Genomic DNA, 13,882 nt, shown 5'->3' with positions numbered 1-13,882 from the left:
ATCTCAACCTTGCATTTTTGATTAGCAGCTTGCTCTGTTGCCTTGGTGGAAGATTTAGGCTAATGATATAATCAACTCCCACAACGAACATGTATTTGCTGTCTATTCCTTCCATGCCAACTTACCATTCTGCATACTTGACCAGATCAAACCACTTAATGAGACGGAGAAGCTGCCTTGAGCTTTGTGTAAAAATTTAAAAACTTGGGCTCATCTTTATGAAGAAAGTGTTGTAGAAAGCACCATTTATGCAATTTTTCCAAGTTTTCTTAGCGAGGGTCCTCCCTAGTCTCCCCTTGTATTGGTGAGGTTCGCTCACATGCAGCATATGGGGACTGGTGTGAAAACATCTGCCAGGACTGCTTTGGGTTTCCAGTCGGGCCCAACCTACTGGACTCGTCATCTAGCAGCCCCTTCCTAGGGGCATTGACTACACCCACCCAACAAACATCCAACCCAGATGTCACCAGCCAGATGACCCTGTCAATAAAAGGCCCTGGGTGTGCGAGTTCATGGTCACTTAAGTGCCCATACTGCTTGCGTATGTGTGGTCTGTTTCATTAGCATGTGGGTCTCGGGTCCACTACCTCACTCCATGCATGTCTGTTTTGCTGAACATGTTAAGCACATTGTAATCATGTATTTATCCCTGGAAAGCCAATTTCTCATAAAGAATACTGGTTGCCAGCAAATCTAGAATAAAAGTAACCTAGACTAAAACCTCTCGGCTTTCAAGCCAAGCCAAAATTGTATAGTCTCCAGCAAAGAATGTGCTTCACTGTACCCCATTGTGTTTTACTAAACCATCTGCTGGCATAATATCAATAGATAACAATAACAATATCAACAAAACATATTTATAGTCCACTTTCTATTAGAAAATCGTTATGATCAGCAGTAACAAAATCTAGAATGTAGATCCTTAAAAATGCTTTAATACTGTTGTTCTTACATAAATAGGTGGCTTCTCTTGCAGAAAAACCTTCTAGACAAATAGAAAAGAACTGTGATTTGAATATAAGGCCTCAAATTCATAAGGGTAGAGTTAAGTAACACCCACTTGTATTAGGACTTGTTCGGTTTTTTTAAAAGTTTTTTTTTACCATATTTACTTCTAGTAGAATGGCAAGAAGTCAGAGATCTGAGAGTACTAACGAAAGACAGTATTGACAATTTAACACATAGAAACAAAGGAAAAAGGTTGTTGGCCCTGCTAGAAAATATGCAAATATTTTTTCTGTGGCCACGCCCCACCTAAGATCTGCTGCCAGCAAACCAAACGCTTCACTGGCGCAGAATGCCTCTCCATTTCCTTGTACGTCACTGGAATGAGAGGCGTGGTGTCCATGGTGGACAGGGTTAAAAAACGTAGAACAGAGCAGATATTAGCTAACAAACGGCCATCGCGGAAAATAATAGAAGGGCAACCCTCCAGTAGGAGGTAAGTAATACACTAATTATATACACTAGTAAACAGTAATAGGCATAGAAAATGTAAGAAAACGGTGCAAATGTAGATAACCTGTAGTGACCCTAAGGGGAGCACAAACCATATTCCAAATAAAATGGAATGTGAACACAGGACGCCCACCTAGGTATGTGGAATGTGTAGAGGGGAGCTAGGAGTACTAGAAAACCACAGAGGTAAGTAACACAGTACCTCTAAGAGACTAGGAAAGAAGGAGTAAATCACTGGATTTTTCCCAAACCACCCAAAAGGAAGGAAAAGAAGAAAAGAAGACACCCAGACAAGACTGCAAGAAACCAGCGGTGGTTTCCAGGAGAAGAAGACCTGTGGAGAGAGGGGACCAAGTCCAAAAGTCACAGTGGAGTCCAGGAGGAGTAGGAGCTACTACCCACCCAGCTGTACTTGCAGGAGTTGGTCAACTGTGAGGAAGGACAGGTCAGACTGATGGATGCAGAAGATACCCCACGCTGTAGTGTAGATTGCAGACAGATGTCGGTGGAGGAATTCCATCAACAAGCTTTGGCGAAGGCAAATTTGTGGTTAGTGGGAAAGTGGTGCTGCCCTCGGAACAGCAAGGGCCAGGAGGACTCAACCCAGAAGGGGAAGTCAGAGGGGGCCCTCAGTGACAGAGAGAGCCCACAGGAGCAGAGGCAGGACCCACCTGACACAGAAGTCGCAGAAGGAGCCCACGCAGAACTACAGAAAGGGATCCCACGCCGCAGGAGAACCACTCAGAGGGCTGTGCGTTCGCAGGAAGGAGTGCTTTGGACTAGAGCTACATATCACCTGAAGATCCCTTGGAGGAGATGCAAAGAAGCAGTGGCAGCTGTAAGAGACTCAGTGAAAGGGAGTACTGTCCTGCATGGGAAGGCAAGAACTTACCTCCTCCAAAGTTGGATAGCTAGTAGAGAGGACCAAGAGGACTACTCCGGACCACCACCTGTGATGCAGGATCCACGCATCTCAGGAGGAAAGGAGATCTACGCAGCCGGTTGTCATTGCAACAGGTGCCTGCGGATGCAGGGGAGTGACTCCTTCACTCCAAGGGAGATTCCTTTTTTGTCCTACTGCAGACTGAAAACACGCTGCCTCAGTGGATGCATTGCTTGTGGACATGTTGCAGTTGCTGGCAAGAGTCCTGGAAACAATGTTGTAGAAGAGGTCTTCTTCTTGGAGGCAGGTTGTCGGGTCCTGGAGGTTGCAGTTGCAGTTCTGAAGGCCAGAAGCCGAAGTGGAGGTTGCAGAGGAGTCCTACTGGAATCTTGCAAGCCGAAGCTGAGGACCCACGCAAGAGAGAGACCCTACATAGCCCTGAAAGGGGGATTGGTCACCTAGCCAGGTAAGCACCTATCAGGAGGGGGCTCTGACGTCAGCTGCCTGACCTGGCCACTCAGATGCTCCTGAGTTCCCTGACAACCTTGGAAACAAGATTGCAGAACCCAGGGACCCTTAGGAGCAGAACTAGGCATTGACAGGGGAGTGATCACTCCTCTTTCCATTGTCCAGTTTCGTGCCAGACCAGGGAGTGGGGATACCTGAACTGGTGGGCACGTGTTTATGCACGGTCGGCACCAAATGTGCCCTTCAACGCATACAAGTGGCTTTGGGAGGCTACCCCTCCCAAGCAGTAAAACCTAATTACAAAGGGAGAGGGTGTTACCTTCCTCTCCCAAAGGAAATCCTTTGTTCTGCCTTCTTGGGTTTGATCAAATCAAGCAGCAGGAGAGCAGAAACCAGTCTGAGCGGTAGCAGCAGCTTGTACTGCCCGGAAAACCATGTAAGACTAGTGGTAGCAATTCGGGGGGTCCTCTTAGGAGCCTCCAGAGTGCATGGAATCATACTTCCAATACTTGCAACAGTATTGGTGTATGATTTTGACATGTTTGATACCAAACATGCCCAGGTTCGGAGTTACTATTATGTAGCTGGACATAGGTAGTGACCTATGTCGAGTACATGCGTAAAATGGCGTCCCCGCACACCCAAAGTCCAGGAAAATGGGCCTGGAGGTTGAGGGGGCATCTCTACTAATGCAGGGGTGCGTCACACACAGGTACCTGCATTCTACCCTCTGGGCTGAGAGGGCCTACCATAGGGGTGACTTATAGCGAACTGGTGCAGTGACCTGTAGCGAAAACGGGTGCATACACCTGTTTCAAGCAGACTGCAATGGCAGGCCTGCAGAACCCTTTGCATGGGTTCCCTGTGGGTGGCAGAATAACTGCTGTAGCCCATAGTGATCCCCTGCTACCCCAATGCCCTATACCATATACTAGAGACTTACATGGGGGGACCAGTATGCCAACTTTGGGAGGAAAAATGTACAGTTACCAAGTTAGAAGGGAGAGAGCATAATCACTGGGGTCCTGGTTAGCAGGATCCCAATGAACACAGTCAAACACACTAATAACAGACAGAATAATGGGGGTTACCATGCTAGAAAGAGGCTACTTTCCTACAGGTACTTTCACTGTCACTGGGAGGAGGCTGATAAAAAGAGATGCACAAATCAGCATGAGCCTTTGTGGCCAGCTCGTGTTGATCTTCCTCTGCTGATCTCAACCTTGCATTTTTTATTAGCAGCTTGCTCTGTTGCCTTGGTGGAAGATTTAGGCTAATGATATCATCAACCCCCACAACCAACATGGATTTGTTGGCTATTCCTTCCATGCCAATTTACCATTCTGCATACTTGACCAGATCAAACCACTTAATGAGACGGAGAAGCTGCCTTGAGCTTTGTGTAAAAATGTAAAAACTTGGGCTCATCTTTATGAAGAAAGTGTTGTAGAAAGCATCATTTATGCCATTTTTCCAAGTTTTCTTAGGGAGGGTCCTCCCTAGTCTCCCCTTGTATTGGTGAGGTTCGCTCACATGCAGCATATGGGGACTGGTGTGATAAAATCTGCCAGGACTGCTTTGGGTTTCCAGTCGGGCCCAAACTACTGGACTCGTCATGTAGCAGCCCCTTCCTAGGGGCATTGACTACACCCACTCATCAAACTTCCAACCCAGATGTCACCAGCCAGATGACCCTGTCAATAAAAGGCCCTGGGTGTGCGAGTTCATGGTCACTTAAGTGGCCATACTGCTTGCGTAGGTGTGGTCGGTTTCATTAGCATGTGGGTCTCGGGTCCACTACCTCACTCTATGCATGTATGTTTTGCTGAACATGTTAAGCACATTGTAATCATGTATTTATCCCTGGAAAGCCAACTTCTCATTAAGAATACTGGTTGCCAGCAAATCTAGAATAAAAGTAACCTAGACTAAAACCTCTGGGCTTTCAAACCAAGCCAAAATTGTATAGTCTTCAGCAAAGAATGTGCTTCACTGTACCCCATTGTGTTTTACTAAACCATCTGCTGGCATAATATCAATAAATAACAATAAAACATATTTATAACCCACTTTCTATGATAAAATCATTATGATCAGTAGTAATAAAACATAGAACTTAAAAATGCTTTAATACTTTTGTTCATACATAAATAGGTGACTTCTCTTTCAGAAAAACCTTCTCAACAAATAGTAAAGAACTGTGATTTGAATATAAGGGCTCAAATTCAAAAGGGTAGAGTTAAGTAACACCCACTTCTATTAGGACTTGTTCGTTTTTTGTTTGTTTTGTTTACCATATTCACTTCTAGTAGAATGGCAAGAAGTCCGAGATCTGAGGGTACTAACGAAAGACAGTATTGACAATTTAACACATACAAACAAAGGAAAAAGGTTGTTGGCCCTGCGTGAAAATATGCAAATATTTGTTCTGTGGCCACGCCCCACCTAAGATCTGCCGCCAGCAAACCAAACGCTTAACTGGCGCAGAATGCCTCACCATTTTTTTGTACATCACTGGAATGAGAGCGTGGTGTCCATGCTGGACAGGGTTAAAAAACGTAGAACAGAGCAGATATTAGCTAACAAACGGCCATCGCGGAAAATAATAGAAGGGCAACCCTCCAGTAGGAGGTAAGTAATACACTAATTATATACACTAGTAAACAGTAATAGGCATAGAAAAGGTAAGAAAACGGTGCAAAAGTAGATAACCAGTAGTGACCCTAAGGGGAGCCCAAACCATGTACCAAATAAAATGGAATGTGAACACAGGACGCCCACATAGTTATGTGGAATGTGTAGAGGGGAGCTGGGAGTACTAGAAAACCACAGAGGTAAGTAACACAGTACCCCCAAGAGACTAGGAAAGAAGGAGTAAATCACTGGATTTTCCCCAAACCACCCAAAAGGAGGGAAAAGAAGAAAAGAAGACACCCAGACAAGACTGCAAGAAACCAGCGGTGGTTTCCAGGAGAAGAAGACCTGTGGAGAGAGGGGACCAAGTCCAAAACTCACAGTGGAGGCCAGGAAGAGTAGGAGCTACTACCCACCCAGCTGTACTTGCAGGAGTTGGTCAACTGTGAGGAAGGACAGGCCAGACTGATGGATGAAGAAGATGCCCCACGCTGTAGTGTAGATTGCAGACAGATGTCGGTGGCGGAATTCCATCAACAAGCTTTGGCGAAGGCAAATTTGTGGTTAGTGGGAAAGTGGTGCTGCCCTCGGAACAGCAAGGGCAAGGAGGACTCAACCCAGAAGGGGAAGTCAGAGGGGGCCCTCAGTGACAGAGAGAGCCCACAGGAGCAGAGGCAGCACCCACCTGACAAAGAAGTCGCAGAAGGAGCCCACGCAGAAGGGGACTAGAGCTACATATCACCTGAAGATCCCTTGGAGGAGATGCAAAGAAGCAGTGGCAGCTGTAAGAGACTCAGTGAAAGGGAGTACTGTCCTGGGTGGGAAGGCAAGAACTTACCTCCACCAAAGTTGGATAGCTAGTAGAGAGGACCAAGAGGACTACTCCGGACCACCACCTGTGATGCAGGATCCATACAGCTCAGGAGGAAAGGAGATCCACGCAGCCGGTTGTCATTGCAACAGGTGCCTGCGGATGCAGGGGAGTTGCTCCTTCACTCCAAGGGAGATTCCTTTTTTGTCCTAGTGCAGACTGAAAACACGCTGCCCTCAGTGGATGCATAGCCGGTAGACATGTTGCAGTTGCTGGCAAGAGCCCTGGAAACATTGTTGTAGAAGAGGTCTTCTTCTTGGAGGCAGGTTGTCGGGTGCTGGAGGTTGCAGTTGCAGTTCTGAAGGCCAGAAGCCGAAGTGGAGGTTGCGAGGAGTCCTACTGGAATCTTGCAAGCCGAAGCTGAGGACCCATGCAAGAGAAAGACCCTACATAGCCCTGAAAGGGGGATTGGTCACCTAGCTAGGTAAGCACCTATCAGGAGGGGGCTCTGACGTCAGCTGCCTGACCTGGCCACTCAGATGCTCCCGAGTTCCCTGACCACCTTGGAAACAAGATGGCAGAACCCAGGGACCCTCTGGAGCAGAACTGAGCATGGACAGGGAAGTGATCACTCCTCTTTCCATTGTCCAGTTTCGTGCCAGACCAGGGACTGGGGGTCCCTGAACTGGTGGGCACGTGTTTATGCAGGGACGGCACCAAATGTGCCCTTCAACGCATACAAGTGGCTTTGGGAAGGCTAGCCCTCCAAAGCCAGTAAAACCTATTTACAAAGGGAGAGGGTGTTACCTTCCTCTCCCAAAGGAAATCCTTTGTTCTGCCTTCTTGGGTTTGATCAAATCAAGCAGCAGGAGAGCAGAAACCAGTCTGAGCGGTAGCAGCAGCTTGTACTGCCCGGAAAACCATGTAAGACTAGTGGTAGCAATTCGGGGGGTCCTCTTAGGAGCCTCCAGAGTGCATGGAATCATACTTCCAATACTTGCAACAGTATTGGTGTATGATTTTGACATGTTTGATACCAAACATGCCCAGGTTCGGAGTTACTATTATGTAGCTGGACATAGGTAGTGACCTATGTAGAGTACATGCGTAAAATGGCGTCCCCGCACTCCCAAAGTCCATGAAAATGGGCCTGGAGGTTGAGGGGGCATCTCTACTAATGCGGGGTGCCGTCACACACAGGTACCTGCATTCTACCCTCTGGGCTGAGAGGGCCTACCATAGGGGTGACTTATAGCGAACTGGTGCACTGACCTGTAGCGAAAACGGGTGCATACACCTGTTTCAAGCAGACTGCAATGGCAGGCCTGCAGAACCCTTTGCATGGGTTCCCTGTGGGTGGCAGAATAACTGCTGTAGCCCATAGTGATCCCCTGCTACCCCAATGCCCTATACCATATACTAGAGACTTACATGGGGGGACCAGTATGCCAACTTTGGGAGGAAAAATGTACAGTTACCAAGTTAGAAGGGAGAGAGCATAATCACTGGGGTCCTGGTTAGCAGGATCCCAATGAACACAGTCAAACACACTAATAACAGGCAGAATAATGTGGGTTACCATGCTAGAAAGAGGCTACTTTCCTACAGGTACTTTCACTGTCACTGGGAGGAGGCTGATAAAAAGAGATGCACAAATCAGCTTGAGCCTTTGTGGCCAGCTCGTGTCGATCTTCCTCTGCAGATCTCAACCTTGCATTTTTTATTAGCAGCTTGCTCTGTTGCCTTGGTGGAAGATTTAGGCTAATGATATCATCAACTCCCACAACCAACATGGATTTGTTGGCTATTCCTTCCATGCCAACTTACCATTCTGCATACTTGACCAGATCAAACCACTTAATGAGACGGAGAAGCTGCCTTGAGCTTTGTGTAAAAATGTAAAAACTTCGGCTCATCTTTATGAAGAAAGTGTTGTAGAAAGCATCATTTATGCCATTTTTCCAAGTTTTCTTAGGGAGGGTCCTCCCTAGTCTCCCCTTGTATTGGTGACGTTCGCTCACATGCAGCATATGGGGACTGGTGTGATAAAATCTGCCAGGACTGCTTTGGGTTTCCAGTCGGGCCCAAACTACTGGACTCGTCATGTAGCAGCCCCTTCCTAGGGGCATTGACTACACCCACTCATCAAATTTCCAACCTAGATGTCACCAGCCAGATGACCCTGTCAATAAAAGGCCCTGGGTGTGCGAGTTCATGGTCACTTAAGTGGCCATACTGCTTGCGTAGGTGTGGTCGGTTTCATTAGCATGTGGGTCTCGGGTCCACTACCTCACTCTATGCATGTCTGTTTTGCTGAACATGTTAAGCACATTGTAATCATGTATTTATCCCTGGAAAGCCAACTTCTCATTAAGAATACTGGTTGCCAGCAAATCTAGAATAAAAGTAACCTAGACTAAAACCTCCGGGCTTTCAAACCAAGCCAAAATTGTATAGTCTTCAGCAAAGAATGTGCTTCACTGTACCCCATTGTGTTTTACTAAACCATCTGCTGGCATAAAATCAATAGATAATAATAACAATACCAACAAAACATATTTATAACCCACTTTCTATTATAAAATCGTTATGATCAGCAGTAATAAAATCTAGAATATAGGTCCTTAAAAATGCTTTAGTACTATTGTTGGTACATAAATAGGTGGCTTCTCTTTCCAAAAAACCTTCTAAACAAATAATAAAGAACTGTGATTTGAATATAAGGCCTCAAATTCAAAAGGGTAGAGTTAAGTAACACCCTCTTCTATTAGGAGTTGTTGGTTTTTTTTTTTTTTTTAACCATATTCACTTCTAGTATAATGTCAAGAAGTCCGAGATCTGAGGGTACTAACGAAAGACAGTATTGACAATTTAACACATAGAAACAAAGGAAAAAGGTTGTTGGCCCTGCGAGAAAATATGCAAATATTTGTTCTGTGGCCACGCCCCACCTAAGATCTGCCGCCAGCAAACCAAACGCTTAACTGGCGCAGAATGCCTCACCATTTCTTTGTACGTCACTGGAATGAGAGCGTGGTGTCCATGCTGGACAGGGTTAAAAAACTTAGAACAGAGCAGATATTAGCTAACAAACGGCCATCGCGGAAAATAATAGAAGGGCAACCCTCCAGTAGGAGGTAAGTAATACACTAATTATATACACTAGTAAACAGTAATAGGCATAGAAAAGGTAAGAAAACAGTGCAAATGTAGATAACCAGTAGTGACCCTAAGGGGAGCCCAAACCATATACCAAATAAAACGGAATGTGAACACAGGACGCCCACATAGTTATGTGGAATGTGTAGAGGGGAGCTGGGAGTACTAGAAAACCACAGAGGTAAGTAACACAGTACCCCCAAGAGACTAGGAAAGAAGGAGTAAATCACTGGATTTTCCCCAAACCACCCAAAAGGAAGGGAAAGAAGAAAAGAAGACACCCAGACAAGACTGCAAGAAACCAGCGGTGGTTTCCAGGAGAAGAAGACCTGTGGAGAGAGGGGACCAAGTCCAAAACTCACAGTGGAGGCCAGGAGGAGTAGGAGCTACTACCCACCCAGCTGTACTTGCAGGAGTTGGTCAACTGTGAGGAAGGACAGGCCAGACTGATGGATGAAGAAGATGCCCCACGCTGTAGTGTAGATTGCAGACAGATGTCGGTGGCGGAATTCCATCAACAAGCTTTGGCGAAGGCAAATTTGTGGTTAGTGGGAAAGTGGTGCTGCCCTCGGAACAGCAAGGGCCAGGAGGACTCAACCCAGAAGGGGAAGTCAGAGGGGGCCCTCAGTGACAGAGAGAGCCCACAGGAGCAGAGGCAGCACCCACCTGACACAGAAGTCGCAGAAGGAGCCCACGCAGAAGGGGACTAGAGCTACATATCACCTGAAGATCCCTTGGAGGAGATGCAAAGAAGCAGTGGCAGCTGTAAGAGACTCAGTGAAAGGGAGTACTGTCCTGCGTGGGAAGGCAAGAACTTACCTCCACCAAAGTTGGATAGCTAGTAGAGAGGACCAAGAGGACTACTCCGGACCACCACCTGTGATGCAGGATCCATGCAGCTCAGGAGGAAAGGAGATCCTCGCAGCCGGTTGTCAATGCAACAGGTGCCTGCGGATGCAGGGGAGTTGCTCCTTCACTCCAAGGGAGATTCCTTTTTTGTCCTAGTGCAGACTGAAAACACGCTGCCCTCAGTGGATGCATAGCCGGTGGACATGTTGCAGTTGCTGGCAAGAGCCCTGGAAACAATGTTGTAGAAGAGGTCTTCTTCTTGGAGGCAGGTTGTCGGGTGCTGGAGGTTGCAGTTGCAGTTCTGAAGGCCAGAAGCCGAAGTGGAGGTTGCGAGGAGTCCTACTGGAATCTTGCAAGCCGAAGCTGAGGACCCATGCAAGAGAGAGACCCTACATAGCCCTGAAAGGGGGATTGGTCACCTAGCTAGGTAAGCACCTATCAGGAGGGGGCTCTGACGTCAGCTGCCTGACCTGGCCACTCAGATGCTCCCGAGTTCCCTGACCACCTTGGAAACAAGATGGCAGAACCCAGGGACCCTCTGGAGCAGAACTGAGCATGGACAGGGAAGTGATCACTCCTCTTTCCATTGTCCAGTTTCGTGCCAGAGCAGGGACTGGGGGTCCCTGAACTGGTGGGCACGTGTTTATGCACGGACGGCACCAAATGTGCCCTTCAACGCATACTAGTGGCTTTGGGAAGGCTAGCCCTCCAAAGCCAGTAAAACCTATTTACAAAGGGAGAGGGTGTTACCTTCCTCTCCCAAAGGAAATCCTTTGTTCTGCCTTCTTGGGTTTGATCAAATCAAGCAGCAGGAGAGCAGAAACCAGTCTGAGCGGTAGCAGCAGCTTGTACTGCCCGGAAAACCATGTAAGACTAGTGGTAGCAATTCGGGGGGTCCTCTTAGGAGCCTCCAGAGTGCACGGAATCATACTTCCAATACTTGCAACAGTATTGGTGTATGATTTTGACATGTTTGATACCAAACATGCCGAGGTTCGGAGTTACTATTATGTGGCTGGACATAGGTAGTGACCTATGTAGAGTACATGCGTAAAATGGCGTCCCCGCACTCCCAAAGTCCATGAAAATGGGCCTGGAGGTTGAGGGGGCATCTCTACTAATGCGGGGTGCCGTCACACACAGGTACCTGCATTCTACCCTCTGGGCTGAGAGGGCCTACCATAGGGGTGACTTATAGCGAACTGGTGCACTGACCTGTAGCGAAAACGGGTGCATACACCTGTTTCAAGCAGACTGCAATGGCAGGCCTGCAGAACCCTTTGCATGGGTTCCCTGTGGGTGGCAGAATAACTGCTGTAGCCCATAGTGATCCCCTGCTACCCCAATGCCCTATACCATATACTAGAGACTTACATGGGGGGACCAGTATGCCAACTTTGGGAGGAAAAATGTACAGTTACCAAGTTAGAAGGGAGAGAGCATAATCACTGGGGTCCTGGTTAGCAGGATCCCAATGAACACAGTCAAACACACTAATAACAGGCAGAATAATGTGGGTTACCATGCTAGAAAGAGGCTACTTTCCTACAGGTACTTTCACTGTCACTGGGAGGAGGCTGATAAAAAGAGATGCACAAATCAGCTTGAGCCTTTGTGGCCAGCTTGTGTCGATCTTCCTCTGCAGATCTCAACCTTGCATTTTTTATTAGCAGCTTGCTCTGTTGCCTTGGTGGAAGATTTAGGCTAATGATATCATCAACTCCCACAACCAACATGGATTTGTTGGCTATTCCTTCCATGCCAACTTACCATTCTGCATACTTGACCAGATCAAACCACTTAATGAGACGGAGAAGCTGCCTTGAGCTTTGTGTAAAAATTTAAAAACTTGGGCTCATCTTTATGAAGAAAGTGTTGTAGAAAGCATCATTTATGCCATTTTTCCAAGTTTTCTTAGGGAGGGTCCTCCCTAGTCTCCCCTTGTATTGGTGACGTTCGCTCACATGCAGCATATGGGGACTGGTGTGATAAAATCTGCCAGGACTGCTTTGGGTTTCCAGTCGGGCCCAAACTACTGGACTCGTCATGTAGCAGCCCCTTCCTAGGGGCATTGACTACACCCACTCATCAAACTTCCAACCCAGATGTCACCAGCCAGATGACCCTGTCAATAAAAGGCCCTGGGTGTGCGAGTTCATGGTCACTTAAGTGGCCATACTGCTTGCGCAGGTGTGGTCGGTTTCATTAGCATGTGGGTCTCGGGTCCACTACCTCACTCTATGCATGTCTGTTTTGCTGAACATGTTAAGCACATTGTAATCATGTATTTATCCCTGGAAAGCCAACTCCTCATTAAGAATACTGGTTGCCAGCAAATCTAGAATAAAAGTAACCTAGACTAAAACCTCTGGGCTTTCAAACCAAGCCAAAATTGTATAGTCTTCAGCAAAGAATGTGCTTCACTGTACCACATTGTGTTTTACTAAACCATCTGCTGGCATAATATCTATAAATAACAATAAAACATATTTATAACCCACTTTCTATTATAAAATCATTATGATCAGCAGTAATAAAATAAAGAACTTAAAAATGCTTTAATAGTTTTGTTCATACATAAATAGATGGCTTCTCTTTCAGAAAAACCTTCTGGACAAATATTAAAGAACTGTGATTTGAATATAAGGGCTCAAATTCATAAGGGTAGAGTTAAGTAACACCCACTTCTATTAGGACTTGTTCGTTTTTTGTTTGTTTTGTTTACCATATTCACTTCTAGTAGAATGGCAAGAAGTCCGAGATCTGAGGGTACTAACGAAAGACAGTATTGACAATTTAACACATAGAAACAAAGGAAAAAGGTTGTTGGCCCTGCGAGAAAATATGCAAATATTTGTTCTGTGGCCACGCCCCACCTAAGATCTGCCGCCAGCAAACAAAACGCTTAACTGGCGCAGAATGCCTCACCATTTTTTTGTACATCACTGGAATGAGAGCGTGGTGTCCATGCTGGACAGGGTTAAAAAACGTAGAACAGAGCAGATATTAGCTAACAAACGGCCATCGCGGAAAATAATAGAAGGGCAACCCTCCAGGAGGAGGTAAGTAATACACTAATTATATACACTAGTAAACAGTAATAGGCATAGAAAAGGTAAGAAAACGGTGCAAAAGTAGATAACCAGTAGTGACCCTAAGGGGAGCCCAAACCATGTACCAAATAAAATGGAATGTGAACACAGGACGCCAACCTAGGTATGTGGAATGTGTAGAGGGGAGCTGGGAGTACTAGAAAACCACAGAGGTAAGTAACACTGGGGCATATTTATACTCTGTTTGTGCCGGAATTGCGTCGTATTTTTTTACGCAATTCCGACGCAAAACTAACTCCATATTTATACTTTGGCGTTAGACGCGTCTAGCGCCAAAGTCCATGGAGTTTGCGTAATTTTTTAGCGTGGACACCTACTTTGCGTTAATGATATGCAAGGTAGGCGTTCCCGTCTAAAAAAGTGACTCCGAGGCATGTGCGCCGTATTTACACTCCCGGGCAAAATTCACGCCCGGGAGTGGGCGGGTCAAAAAAAATGACGTCCAGCCGCTTTTGCGCCGTTTTTTAGCGCCTGGACAAGGCAGGCGTTAAGGGACCTGTGGTCTCG

The 13,882-nt window shown here is 46.6% G+C and overlaps 2 pseudogenes; both read right to left on the bottom strand.

Annotated features, from left to right (window-relative positions):
• Positions 1 to 959: 959 nt before the first annotated feature.
• On the bottom strand, positions 960 to 1,014 carry LOC138294306 (U7 small nuclear RNA; annotated as a pseudogene).
• Positions 1,015 to 12,846: 11,832 nt separating this feature from the next.
• LOC138294307 (U7 small nuclear RNA) lies at positions 12,847 to 12,901 on the bottom strand (annotated as a pseudogene).
• Between the last annotated feature and the right edge of the window lie 981 nt (positions 12,902 to 13,882).

The sequence above is a fragment of the Pleurodeles waltl genome, chromosome 4_2 (genome assembly GCF_031143425.1).
Source record: "Pleurodeles waltl isolate 20211129_DDA chromosome 4_2, aPleWal1.hap1.20221129, whole genome shotgun sequence".
NCBI lineage: Eukaryota > Metazoa > Chordata > Amphibia > Caudata > Salamandridae > Pleurodeles > Pleurodeles waltl.
The sequence above is the reverse complement of the archived record's forward strand: the minus strand, read 5'-3'. Positions and strand labels throughout refer to the sequence as shown.